This window comes from Salvia splendens, chromosome 20 (genome assembly GCF_004379255.2).
Source record: "Salvia splendens isolate huo1 chromosome 20, SspV2, whole genome shotgun sequence".
In the NCBI taxonomy this organism is placed as follows: domain Eukaryota; kingdom Viridiplantae; phylum Streptophyta; class Magnoliopsida; order Lamiales; family Lamiaceae; genus Salvia; species Salvia splendens.
Window position 1 is genome coordinate 21,604,584 of NC_056051.1, and position 13,765 is coordinate 21,618,348.

Consider the following 13,765-nt stretch of genomic DNA (forward strand, 5'->3'; position numbering starts at 1 on the left):
TCTGCTCCAGAAACCTCCACCTGAACTGATTCCTCAGCCTCCTCAGGTTCTGGAACACCCATCTCCACCATCCTCTCAGGCTCTGGTTCTTTCTCAGAATGAGATGGCCTCTGGCTCTCTTGAGCCTTTTCCAGAAATGGCATCCTACTTTCTTCAAATTGCACATCTCTAGAGATAATAACTTTCTGATTTCCTGGCTCTATGCACCACAGCCTGTAGCCCTTCACTCCCCTTTGGTATCCAATCATCACACATCTCAAGGCCCTTGGCTCCAACTTACTTTGCCTGATGTGTGCATAAGCCATACAACCAAAAATCTTCATATTCGAATAATCCATGGCCTTTCCATACCATCTCTGATCAGGAGTGTCAAAAGCTATAGCTGAAGAAGGACTTCTATTGATGAGAACTGCTGCCATACTCACAGCCTCACCCCAGAATCTCTTAGCCATTCCAGAGCCAAAGAGCATACATCTAACTCGCTCTAGGATGGTTCTATTCATGCGCTCAGCGACTCCATTCTGTTGGGGATTAGATGGAGATGTCCTATGCCTCTTCATACCTTTCTGCTTGCAGAAAGAATCAAACTCCCCACTCAGAAACTCCAGCCCATTATCAGTTCTTAAACACTTCAAAGAACACCCTTTCTCCACCTCCACTTCCCTACACCACTCCTTGAATTTCATGAATGTCTCTGACTTTTCCTTCAAGATAAACACCCATAATTTTCTAGAAAAATCATCAATAATGGATAGAAAGTATCTACCTCCACCCAATGAAGCTGGTGTAGCTGGGCCCCACAAGTCACTGTGGGCATAGTCTAGTGGTGACCTTGAGCTGTGAATTCCTCTCCCATAGGGCAGTTTCTTACTCTTTCCGAGCACACATTGCTCACACAAACCCAACTGCTCATTGGGATTTTCCAGCTTAATCAGCTCCTTCTTGGCCAATTCTTTGATTCCATTTTCTCCCAAGTGTCCGAGTCTGAGATGCCACATTCTTAAGTCTAATACCAGATTCACAGATCCAGTAACCACACTTGCCTTTAGATAGTATAGGCTTCTCTTTCTCTCAGCCATCATAACAACATCACCATTCTTGACGATGTTCATAATCCCATCAGACAATATGCAATTATATCCTGCTGCATCCAACACTCCAATAGAGATCAAATTCCTCTTAATCTCTGGAATAAACCTCACACCAGTGAGTAACCTGATGGAGCCATCATGAAGTCTAAGCCTGATGGACCCAACTCCTCTGATTCTGCATATCTGGTCATTTCCTAACAAAACTGATCCAGCTGCATTCTTGATTTCCTCAAAATGACTTCTAGTTGGACACATGTGGAAGCTACATCCAGAATCCATGATCCATGGAAGTTCTTCCATGTCCTCAGTCACACACAGAGCCTCCGGGACCACCAACTCTTCTGCAATATCAGCATTGTTCTTGCCATTCTCTTCCTCGGCCTGCTTCTTCTTCCAAACCCAACAATTCTTCTTTATGTGGCCTGGTTTCTTGCAGTGATGGCATGATCTGGTCTCTTTCCAGTCAGCTGTCTTGTTTTTCCATGGCTTCTTCTGTGACTTTCTTTTCACATTCTTCTTGTGATCAGTAACACTCAGACTCTCAGACACCATTTCAGTGGACTTTGGATTAGATTTCTGGATTTCCTTGAGCTTTAGAGCAGAGTACACCTCTTCATATCCAATCTTGGACTCTCTACCAAGAAGTATAGCATCCTTGAAATGCTCATAACTTGGTGGCAAGGAATTCAACAACATCAGAGCCTTGTCCTCATCTTTAATCTCTTCATCAATGTTCTCAAGATCATCGATGCACTTCCCAAATTCTTCGAGCTGTTCCAACACACCTTTTCCATCAGCAATCTTGAAAGTGAGAAGTTTCTGCTTCAGGTGCAGCCGATTTGCCAAAGATTTGGCCATGTATAATGACTCCAACTTGGACCAAACTCCAGCCGCTGTCTCCTCCTTTGAAACTTCTCTGAGGACTCTGTCATTGAGGTTGAGTATCAAGGTACTATATGCCTTGTACTCTCTGTCTTGAGCCTTTGCCTTCTCCTTTTCATCAGGCTCGGGCTTCTCCCCCTCATTACTGCCTCCACCATTTAGGGTTTCCCATAAACCCTGTTGCATCAAGATTGCTTTCATCTTCAGCCTCCATAGACCAAAATCATTTCGGCCTGTGAACTTTTCAACATCAAACCTTGCTGCAGCCATTATTCAAACAGGTTGAGCGCCTTCTTGAGGACAAAGAAAGAACTCCCAAAACTTTGTGCCTTCTCGATCAATTCAGTGGGTGAAGTTCCCACAGACGGCGCCACGTTGTGAAGAACGAACCTATGGTTGTGATGATCGAAAAGGAAATTAATGAAATGACAAGATGCAAGGAAGAACACAAGCGAATTACGTGGTTCGGCGTAAGCCTACATCCACGGGCAGAATCTGGTGTGTTTCTTTATTGATCACTCGAGAGATTACAAACACAAGAGCACTCAAAACTCTCAAGAATTTACAAGATGGAAAACCCTCAACTCGCCCGAAAACTTCTTGCTTCGAGAGCTAAAAACGCACAGCTGAAAGATAACACTTCCTCTCTTGAATTCTCTCTCTATCACTTTTTGATTTCTGTTGTTGTTCGTTCTGGAATGAATCGCAACTTCCTTAAGTAGTACCGATCAAGAAAAACCGCCGAACAGTTTCCTTTGCCGAACAGCTTCTTTTTCCGAACAGCTTCCTTTGCCGAACAGCTTCCTTTGCCGAACAGCTTCCTTTTGTCCGAACACCTTTTGGCGAACACCTTTTGGCGAACACCTTTTGCCGAACACCTTCTGGCGAACACCTTTTGCCGAACACCTTCTGGCGAACACCTTTTGCCGAACACCTTCTGGCGAACACCTTTTGGCGAACAGCTTCCTTTTGCCGAAAACGGTTATAACCGTTTCCAACGGCTAGTTTCTGTTTCGGTTCCCAACGGCTATTTCCTGACTTGATTCTTCCACCAGCTCAATCCGATCTTGATGAGCTCAAACACTAACAGGATTCTTGTTTTACTTTTGTGCTTCAGTGATAATAGGACCTAGAGCTGTCAAAATGCTGCAAATGTCAACTCTACTTTGCATCAACTCCAACTTCGACTTCAATGTTATGGAATAAATCTCAATAACATCAGTGAGTATATGTAACATCAATTTACTTAATTAAGCCATACAAGTACATCAACACTATTTCCTTAAAGCAATGGCGTCATACATAATAGGGACGTAGATTCAACTTGCAATTTATGAGTTAAACCTGAATAAATAGAAAACAAAAAGTTAGGGTCAACTTTTCATAACTCGAAATCTTAACTAGGTTCTTGAGGCTGGACCAAACTGCGGAACTAGTCAGCGGGCTGATCTGGGTAGGTCGCGAGTGATTAGTTTAAAATCCGAAAATTTAGGGTTAAAACAAAAAAAATTCAATCCGAATAGCATGATCATCCGAGTGTCCGAGTAAGAAAGAATAACATATTTCGAATCATAAGAGAAATGCCACAGATAATCCAACTTGCTGTGTAAGTTTTCAACTCAAAACTCGAACATTTGACGTTGCAAAAATGTCTAGGGAAAGACTACGTACCAATTTGCTAAAAGATTGTTAATAAAATACTATCAAACCTTTTGTGACAAAGCTTAGTATGTTCCAAATTTATGGTAGTAGTAATATTTTTGTATGCACAATGATGGTGTGAATCAAGAAAGTCAAGCACCGATCAAATTTCAATTTTTAAGAATAATACTACTATCTTGTAGTATTACGTACCCATGTTTCTCAGACATTTAAAATGAATATAAACAAATTAAAAGTAGTATAAATCAGGATCTATCATGCAGAATTGGTATTGATGGAGTACGTACTAAACAAGCCCAACAGCAGTAAAGCCCATCAGCCTAAAGCCCAAGAAAGAGTATCAGTTCGGCATGACTAAAGAGTATCAGTCCGGCATGACTAAAGAGTTCAGTTCGGCACAACCAAAGAGTTCGGCCCCAGCCTACAGCTCGGTAAAAGCCAACCAATCAAACTCTGCTCTCAGGTCGGCATCAAGCTCTACTCTCAGATCGGCAAAAGCTGCTCGGCAATAATTCAGCAGTTCGGTCTCAGTATTCGACCGAACTAGGAGATAGTGGACTCATGCAGGATTTCCACCTCCACTACACCCACGATCTATTTAGTGGTGTCAAGCAGTCATTAACTCATGCAGGATAGTGGACCCATGCAAGATCGCCACGATCTCCACGACATCCACTACCTAGTAAATGGTGCTGCATGCCACGATCTTGGTCCTTTGTATAAATAGAACCTAGATCAGATAGATAGGGTGAGACTCTCTCGCTCTCTAGAGATCAAATATAAAATAGCAAGTCTGTATTGTAAGCTGTAGAAAACAGATCAAGCAATACAACTCTGCCCTCTTTTCTTCCCGTGGACGTAGATTTACCTCAGTAAATCGAACCACGTAAATTCATTGTGTCGTGATCTTTATTCTCTACCAGCATTCATCACCATCAAAAATTCGCCGATTCATCACTGGCGCCGTCTGTGGGAAACAGAGAACCAAATTTGTGATAAAGCGAATTTTTGACCCTTTTTCCACCCCAAAAAAAAAAAAAAAAAAATGCATACCAGATCACATAACACCCATAATACCGTTCGTGATAACCGTGAGGAAGCTAGTCCAGCTCGCAGGTCTGAAAAACGGCCTCGGGAGACATCTACCTCCGGTTCTCACGAAGAAGGAACAAGCCATTCCAGGAGTCATCGCACCGAGTCTTCCCAGCAGCCCGATTTAAATGAAGCTGTCAAGCTGTTCTTGGCCGAGAAGCAGGAGGAGTTCTTAACCTTCCTGCAGAAGAGCCAACAGCCGGAGAAGACAACGGCGGGTTCTCCCTCCTCATCCAGACATGAAAGTCACTACCGCAGTAGTGACGTGTCTTCCAGGAGAAAGAATCCTCAACCCCGACATGTTCCTGTTCCTCCTCGGTACCGGAACCACAGGAGAACTCCATCTCCTCCGTACCGAAGAGATGTCGGGTTCACCATGTACGGAGCATTAAAGACTCCGTTCTCGGACGATATCACCCGAACTCCTTTGCCGCGGAACTACCGGACACCGTCAATGACTTATGACGGGTTGGTGGATCCTCATGACTTCCTGGGACGCTATCAGTATAATATGGCGAACCAGGGTCTCAATGAGGTCCATATGTGCAAGCTGTTCCCCGAGCTGCTCATCGGGAACGCCAGAAGGTGGTTCGACAGCCTTCCTCAAGGCAGCATTAGATCCTACCGAGATCTAATGGATGCTTTCCACAGGAGGTTCTTTCAGAAAGCGGAAGCCCGGATCACTTCGGCTCAGCTGCTTTCTATACGTCAGGGTCGCGACGAAAAGATCAGCGACTTCATGACGAGATTCCACAAGGAATGCCTACAAGTAGATGATCTCAACGATCTACTTGTCATTTCAGCATTCCAAAATGGAATCCTGCCTGGAGCTCTCTACAGAAAGCTCGTGGAATGCAGTCCGCAAACAGCTCAAGAGATGTGGGACATTGCGGACCAGTTCTCCCGTGCCGATGAGGCAGACCGTCGAAAACGGTCTTTAGACAGCTCATCTAGAGGAGACGAAAAGAAGCCCGATCATAGCGATCAGAGGCTTCCTCGCCGAACTCCTTTTGAAAGAATTCAAAGGGCACCGGTACAAGGCAGATTGGGACCACGTCTCAATCCTGAGAAGCCGCCCGCTCAGTTCGTACCATTGAACAAGTCAAGAGCGGAAATTTTCGAACTGCATTCCGATATGTTCGAAAAGCCAAGGCGGATGACGGAATCGGCCGCGCGCCGACCTCAGGATCAATATTGCTCCTTCCATCAAGACTACGGTCACGATACCGAGGAGTGCCGACATTTGGCTGCAGGTATTGATGCCCTTGTGAAAGCAGGGACGTTAAGAAAATACCAAAGCAAGCAGCCGAAAAGGAACAAAAAGCAGGGAGGTGCGAACTGCGCTCCTCAGGATCCGAAAAGGCAACAGGATCCCGAAGACGATAACGAGCCGCAATATGATGGAGTAATCCTAACTATTGACGCTCTCCCTGCCGGGAAGACTAAATCGTCTCTGAAGTCATAGAGCAGAAAAAGGCTTTTGACGAGCTCAAAAGTTATTTAGCCGAGCTTCCAATTCTCTCTGCTCCAACAGATGCCGAAGTGATTTTCTTATACTTAGCGGCATCCGATCAAACCATTAGCGCGGTGCTTGTACGAGAAGAAGGCCTAAAGCAGTTTCCCATCTACTTTACAAGCCGAGCATTAAGAGGTCCAGAAACAAGGTATCAACCTCTGGAAAAAATTGCTCTGGCGTTAGTAAATGCAGCAAGGAGACTGCGGCCATACTTCTATGCTCACAAGGTATGCGTCTTAACCGATCTGCCTCTTCGGCAAGTTTTGACCAAGCCAGAAGCATCAGGCAGAATCGCCAAATGGGCCATAGAGCTGGGAGAACACTCAATCGAGTACCTACCTCGGAAAGCCATCAAGGGACAAGCCTTGGCAGATTTTCTTGCAGAGGCCAAGTTCGATCAAGCAATTCCTGTTATTGCCGAACAGAAGAATTCTGCCAATGCCGAACTAGCACAGCCCTTGGAATCCGAAGTAGAGCCGCCGGACTGCTGGAGCGGATTCGTAGATGGAGCTTCAAACAAGATGGGAAGTGGAGTTGATATTTTACTTATCGCTCCCGACGGACACGAGGTAACCTACTCACTTCGGTTCCTATTCCCCACTACTAATAATGAAGCCGAGTACGAAGCCCTCCTGGCCGGACTCCAGTTAGCGCAAAGTCTGCTCGTCAAATCTCTCAAAGTCCATTGTGATTCACAAGTCATAGTAAATCACATGTTGGGTACAAGTGAAGCTCGTGACGAGAGAATGAAGAAGTATTTGGACAAAGCGCAAAGCATCAGCCGAAGTTTCTCCTATTTTCGGATAATCCGCATTCCCAGAGCGGAAAATAGCCGAGCAGATACTTTAAGTAAGTTGGCCTCAGATCCGAGCTCAAAGGCGGAAGAATTAATGCATCGAAGCATTGATGAAGCCGAGGTACATTCAGTATCCAGCTCGCCGAACTGGATGACGCCGATCTTGCAGTATCTGGATCAAGGACAATTGCCCGAGGATAAGAGAGAAGCTCGGAAGATCACGTGCCGAGCACTTCGGTACGAACTTCATGAAGGAGTCCTCTTTAGAAAGTCTTACCTCCAGCCGTTATTGCGGTGCGTAGGGCCGGAAGAGACGGACTACATCCTCAGAGAAGTTCATGAAGGATCGTGCGGTAGCCACATCGGAGCCAGAGCTTTAGCTAAAAAAGTTCTGAGATGGGGATATTATTGGCCAACCATGGTACAAGAGGCAGTGCAGCTCGTCAAGACATGCCCGAAGTGCCAAATCCATGCAAATATCCCAAGGATGCCGCAGACCGATCTATCCACTATGCAAAGCCCTTGGCCTTTTATGCAATGGGGTATAGACATAGTAGGACCACTACCACAAGCTCCTCGGCAAATAAAATTCCTAATCGTTGCCGTGGACTACTTTACGAAGTGGGTGGAAGCTGAACCATTAGCTACGATAACGAGCTCGAAGGCATTGGATTTCGTCTGGAAGAACATAGTGTGCCGATTTGGCATACCCCACATCCTCATTTCGGATAACGGGACTCAGTTCACCGACAAGACGTTCAAGAATTGGTGCCAAGAGCTGAATATTCAACAGCGGTTCACTTCGGTCTCTCATCCACAAGCAAACGGACAAACGGAGGTAACAAATCGTATTCTGGTGAAAGGGTTAAAAGCTCGGTTTAGAACAAGCCAAAGGACAATGGGTAGAAAATCTCCCTCAAGTCCTATGGTCCTACCGAACTACACCCACAACCTCCAACGGTGAAACTCCGTACAGTCTTGTGTACGGCACTGAAGCCGTGATTCCGGTGGAGATCGGCATACCCAGTCCCCGAACTCTAAATTTCTCAGCAGAAATGAACGACGACGGACTGAGAGCCGAGCTATATCTTGCCGAAGAAAGAAGAGAATTGGCATGCATAAAAGCAGCCAAGTACAAGGAGCAAGTAGCCCGGTATTACAACCAAAGGGTGAAGAAGCTGCAATTTCAAGTGGGAGATCTCGTCTTGAGAAACAACGAAGTAAGCCGAGCAGAAAAGCTGGGCAAGCTCGAACCCACATGGGAAGGTCCGTATCGGGTGTCAGAAGTCCTCGGCAAAGGGTCTTACAAATTGGCTCACATGTCAGGAGAACAGGTACCCCGAACATGGCACATTTCCAACCTCAAGAAGTTCCATTTGTAAGAGACAGTCCGGTCAGTCAGTCTTGAGTCCTGTTCGGTCAATGTGCTTTATTTGGTTTGCTTGGTCTTTGTTTGTCTCTGTGCGTTTTGTCTGTGTGTTTTGTCTGTCTCTGTGCGTGTCGTCTCTTACAAATGTTACTGAGGTATCTTGTTCTTCGAAGGCTGATCCCCTTCTTAGAACATATACAAGCCAACGATTGTGAGTCAAAGCTTCTAAAGAGGATACAAGACCACAATTCAGCTTAAACAAGCAGTTCGTCTGAAACGAGCTGCAATAAGCCAACGATTGTGAAGTCAAAGCTTCTAAAGAAGATACAAGGCCACAATTCAGCTTAAACAAGCAGTTCGTCTAAAACGAGCTGCAATAAGCCAACGATTGTGAGTCAAAGCTTCTACAGAGGATACAAGACCACAATTCAGCTTAAGAATCAAGCACTTCGTCTGAAACGAACTGCAACAAAAGTCCGGTTCTCGCGATAAAACTTGCCTGAATCAGGACAAGGGAAAGTCCGATCCACGCGATAAAACTCGCCGAATTAGGACAAGGGAAAGTCCGATCCCCAAATTAGGACAACGGAAAGTCCGATCCGAGCGATAAAACTCGCCAAATTAGGACACAAGCTTAGTCCGGTCAAAGATGTTTATTTCATCAGACCAAAGACGAGTCCGGTCAAAGATGTTATTTCATCAACCCAAAGACGAGTCCGGTCAAAGATGTTTATTTCATCAGACCAAAGACGAGTCCGGTCAAAGATGTTTATTTCATCAGACCAAAGACGAGTCTGGTCAAAGATGTTTATTTCATCAGACCAAAGACGAGTCCGGTCAAAGATGTTTATTTCATCAGACCAAAGACGAGTCCGGTCAAAGATGTTTATTTCATCAACCCAAAGACGAGTCCGGTCAAAGATGTTTATTTCATCAGACCAAAGACGAGTCCGGTCAAAGATGTTTATTTCATCAGACCAAAGACGAGTCCGGTCAAAGATGTTTATTTCATCAGACCAAAGACGAGTCCGGTCAAAGATGTTTATTTCATCAGACCAAAGACGAGTCCGGTCAAAGAAGAGTTCACTTCATAAGACCGAGGACAAACATCAACTTACCCCCGTACCTTATCCAGAATGCCGAAGTAATTCACTTCACTTTCCGGGGGGGGTAGTGATGGAGTACGTACTAAACAAGCCCAACAGCAGTAAAGCCCATCAGCCTAAAGCCCAAGAAGAGTATCAGTTCGGCATGACTAAAGAGTATCAGTCCGGCATGACTAAAGAGTTCAGTTCGGCACAACCAAAGAGTTCGGGCCCCAGCCTACAGCTCGGTAAAAGCCAACCAATCAAACTCTGCTCTCAGGTCGGCATCAAGCTCTACTCTCAGATCGGCAAAAGCTGCTCGGCAATAATTCAGCAGTTCGGTCTCAGTATTCGACCGAACTAGGAGATAGTGGACTCATGCAGGATTTCCACCTCCACTACACCCACGATCTATTTAGTGGTGTCAAGCAGTCATTAACTCATGCAGGATAGTGGACCCATGCAAGATCGCCACGATCTCCACGACATCCACTACCTAGTAAATGGTGCTGCATGCCACGATCTTGGTCCTTTGTATAAATAGAACCTAGATCAGATAGATAGGGTGAGACTCTCTCGCTCTCTAGAGATCAAATATAAAATAGCAAGTCTGTATTGTAAGCTGTAGAAAACAGATCAAGCAATACAACTCTGCCCTCTTTTCTTCCCGTGGACGTAGATTTACCTCAGTAAATCGAACCACGTAAATTCATTGTGTCGTGATCTTTATTCTCTACCAGCATTCATCACCATCAAAAATTCGCCGATTCATCAGGTATACAAATTAAAGTAAGTTGAAACTTGAGGAAATTGAGTCAGGATATAAAAATATGGATGCAACGAACAAAATTAAGAAATTGAAGACATTATGAATGGACATTGAAAGAGGGAGTCACTTTAAAATGACAAAATGTAAGGTCACTTTCCGGTATAAGTGGGAGTGTGACATTATAATTTAGGGGGACCATATAATAATAAATTACTAGTATTTCAGTTTTCCCCCACTTACGAATTATACATCCCTGCACCGCCCTTGCCCGCCTTTCCTATTCACCTGTCTATTTAACCAACCAAAACGGCCTTCTAGCTTCATCATAAAACTTTACTCTATTTGTTACAACATTGCCAATTTATATTTTTTTGTTTTAATATATGAAAGTGGTGTTCAGTTCGATAAAAAAAAATAGTAAGATATGAAAATAATAAGAGTGTGTGTTGGGTTCTGGATTACAAGAGATACAATCGGGCGTAATACAACTCAAAAGAAGGAATACAAATGAAAACTGAACTGAAATTACAACTGAAAATCGAAACAACTAAACCGTGAAATTTGTTAGCCGAGTCGAGGAGTCCTCTTCCGCAAGACGAGATACGCCCCGGTAGTGCTCTTCGGATTGGCGTTTCGTCCTCAAAGATAAAACGGCTACGTCTCTGGTGAAGCAGCACCGCAATCAACAGAGCTCCGGCGAACTGGATAGAGGAGAGGGCAGAGCTTTCGACAGAAAAAAACTATGCAGAGAGAGGGAGAGAGCTTATGATGCAAATGCTTGTCAATATTGTATTGTCTAATGCAGTGGAATGGCTAGCCTATTTATAGGCCAAGCCACCATGCAGGGTTAACCAAGTCATGAAGGCTCATCATGGCTGATTCGTAACCGTCGGCGGTTACAAGCGTGTGGCAGGAGTGTGCCTTTCGCGTGTGGATTTCTCACGTGGCAGCCTTGTAGGCTTTGACTGTGCCACGCTTGACGATGTGTCAAGCCACTTGGATTGCTGACTCAGCGGTGGTCTAAAAAGATTACTACGGGTCCAGACACAAGCCCAAAGACCACCCAAAGACCAATTGTCAAGATCCAAGTTCAAGATCGGGATCGGATTTAATTAAAAAGCTAATTATTCTCAGCTTTAATACTAGTTAATTATTCCCTAAGCTCAAACTCCAAGCTTTAATTAAAAAGCTAATTATGCCCAACTTTAATCCACTATTTCTCACTCACCAGAAATCGGATTTGAGAAAGTGAATATACTACATTTATCTACGTAAAATGTAGATCGACGCTATATCATTTAATTTCACAAAATTAGATGTCTCGTCACATTTATTATTGGTCAAAATTCATTGACCGGGCATATTTATTCCATGATTTCTACAAGTCGTCGAGGATTAAATTAATTACGTGATTGAATATGAAAATAATTACTCATGAGATACAATTTTAATCTTGGCATTAGAGCATTTGAGCAATGGGGGAGGCTGCGACGCTTCGGGCAGCACGGTGTGGGGCTCTCCTATTGTAGAAGGAAGGCGGGCGGGCGGGAATGGGTAGGGGCTCAGCAGACGCGCGACACCCATTGTGGGTTGCGACACCGCGCCAGAAGGGGGTGGGTTAGGATTATTTTTTTAATTCCAAATTCTATAAATACTCACCCTTCCACATTTATGGTTTAAGCAGTTGTAATTCCTTTTGATTTTCTATGAAGTCGTTTGAATTTATGTAGTGTTCCTGCATATCAATTTTAGAAGTAAACAACGAATAGTATAAATTATCATGGCCGAAATTTTAACAAATATTTATTGAACATTCCCCCGTCCCATAAGAATATGCTCTCTTTCCTTTTTAGTCCGTCCCACAAGAATATGCACTTTTTATTTTGGAAAGTATTTTCTTTCTAATAAGGTGGGGTCCATTCTCTACTAACAATACTTTAATTAATTTTTCTCTCTATATCTCTCTAACTTTATCAAACTTTATATTAAAACTCATGTCATCCCAAAAGTGTATATTATTTGAGGACGGATAGAGTATAACTTATTGAACATTTTAATATTTTATCATTCGAAACACGATACCGCTGGAATGGTCACCCAAAGAAGGCCCAATAGTGTAAACCCATTCTACGGCCTATACTCACTGTCCCAAGGTGGATGACTCTTCCTTGGAGGAACGAGATTTTATACTGTTTAATTTTGTGGATTAGGTGGAAAGAATATAGTAAGAAAAAGTGAATAAAGTAGAGATGAAGAAGTTTCCATTTTTAGTAATGAGTCATCTTGGGTGAGACAAAATAAAAGGAAAGTAGGTCATCTTCGATTGGATTGAAGGGTAGTATTTATTTTGTGTCCATCTAAGGTTTTTATAAGCATACATATAACATTTGCAATCCATGGGCGGATCTAGTAAGGTATAGGAGGGGCATTTGCCCCACCTCATATTTTCTACTCCATTTATATATTACTAATTACTAATTACTAATTATAAAATTTAATTTTTTTAATTTCCCACTAAATGTCCCTCCTCAAAGTTTTAAATTTTCTTCATAGATAAATTTTCTCTCCTCCTTGTAAATTTCTGGCTACGCCCTGATTTGCACGATAATTTTTTTGTCCATTGGCAAAAGAAATTGACGTTGAAGAAGAATTTGGGTTTTTTTCTAGTTTTTTGTTACGCTGTTTATTGGTTTACTTACTGATTATTAATTTGTAAATTAGATTTGAACATAATATGTAATTTATCTAAAAACGAAAAGATTTTATTTAGACTCTATTTTTTTTATTAAGTTATATTTATATTTATATTGTATTGACTATTGAGACGAGGTGGGGTTATATATTAGGTCATAGCTGCGTGCAGTATCAAGTATGAATTGTATTTTTGTTATTTATTATGATGAATTAAGAGGGTGATAATATATAGTGACATCTCACAGCCACTCAACAACTGAAATTTTATTACTCCGTATGTTTTTTAGTTTAGAGTGAATTAATTTGATGCACGCACGCATCGCAGTTCTGGAATCACTGCAGAGGATACAGACAGAAAATGAACCATCAAGCCTTACTACATTTAATTTAATGTTTCAATTTCATTTTATTGCAGAATATTGAGGCTTCTAGTTCATTTGAAGAGTTGGAAAAATCATCATCCATTTGGTCACTTTATTTACTGATTTGATACTGGTCGATAGGGATGTCAATCGGGCCGGCCCGTCGGGTTTCGGACCAACCCTACTCGGGTTGCGGGTCAATCGGGTGCGGGCTAATCGGGTTGTGATTTCTTTCGGGTTATAAAAGCTCAGCCCTAACCCTAAAAGCTCGGGTTTCGGGCTAGCCCAGCGGGTTAATCGGGTTGCTACCGATAATATTAACATGCGATCAACCCAATAAATAATTATTAAAATTACTAATATTCATGCAATGTAAAACATTTAATTATGATATATTTGAGATATATGCTTAAACTCAATCATAAACATGATCAAATACTAATATTT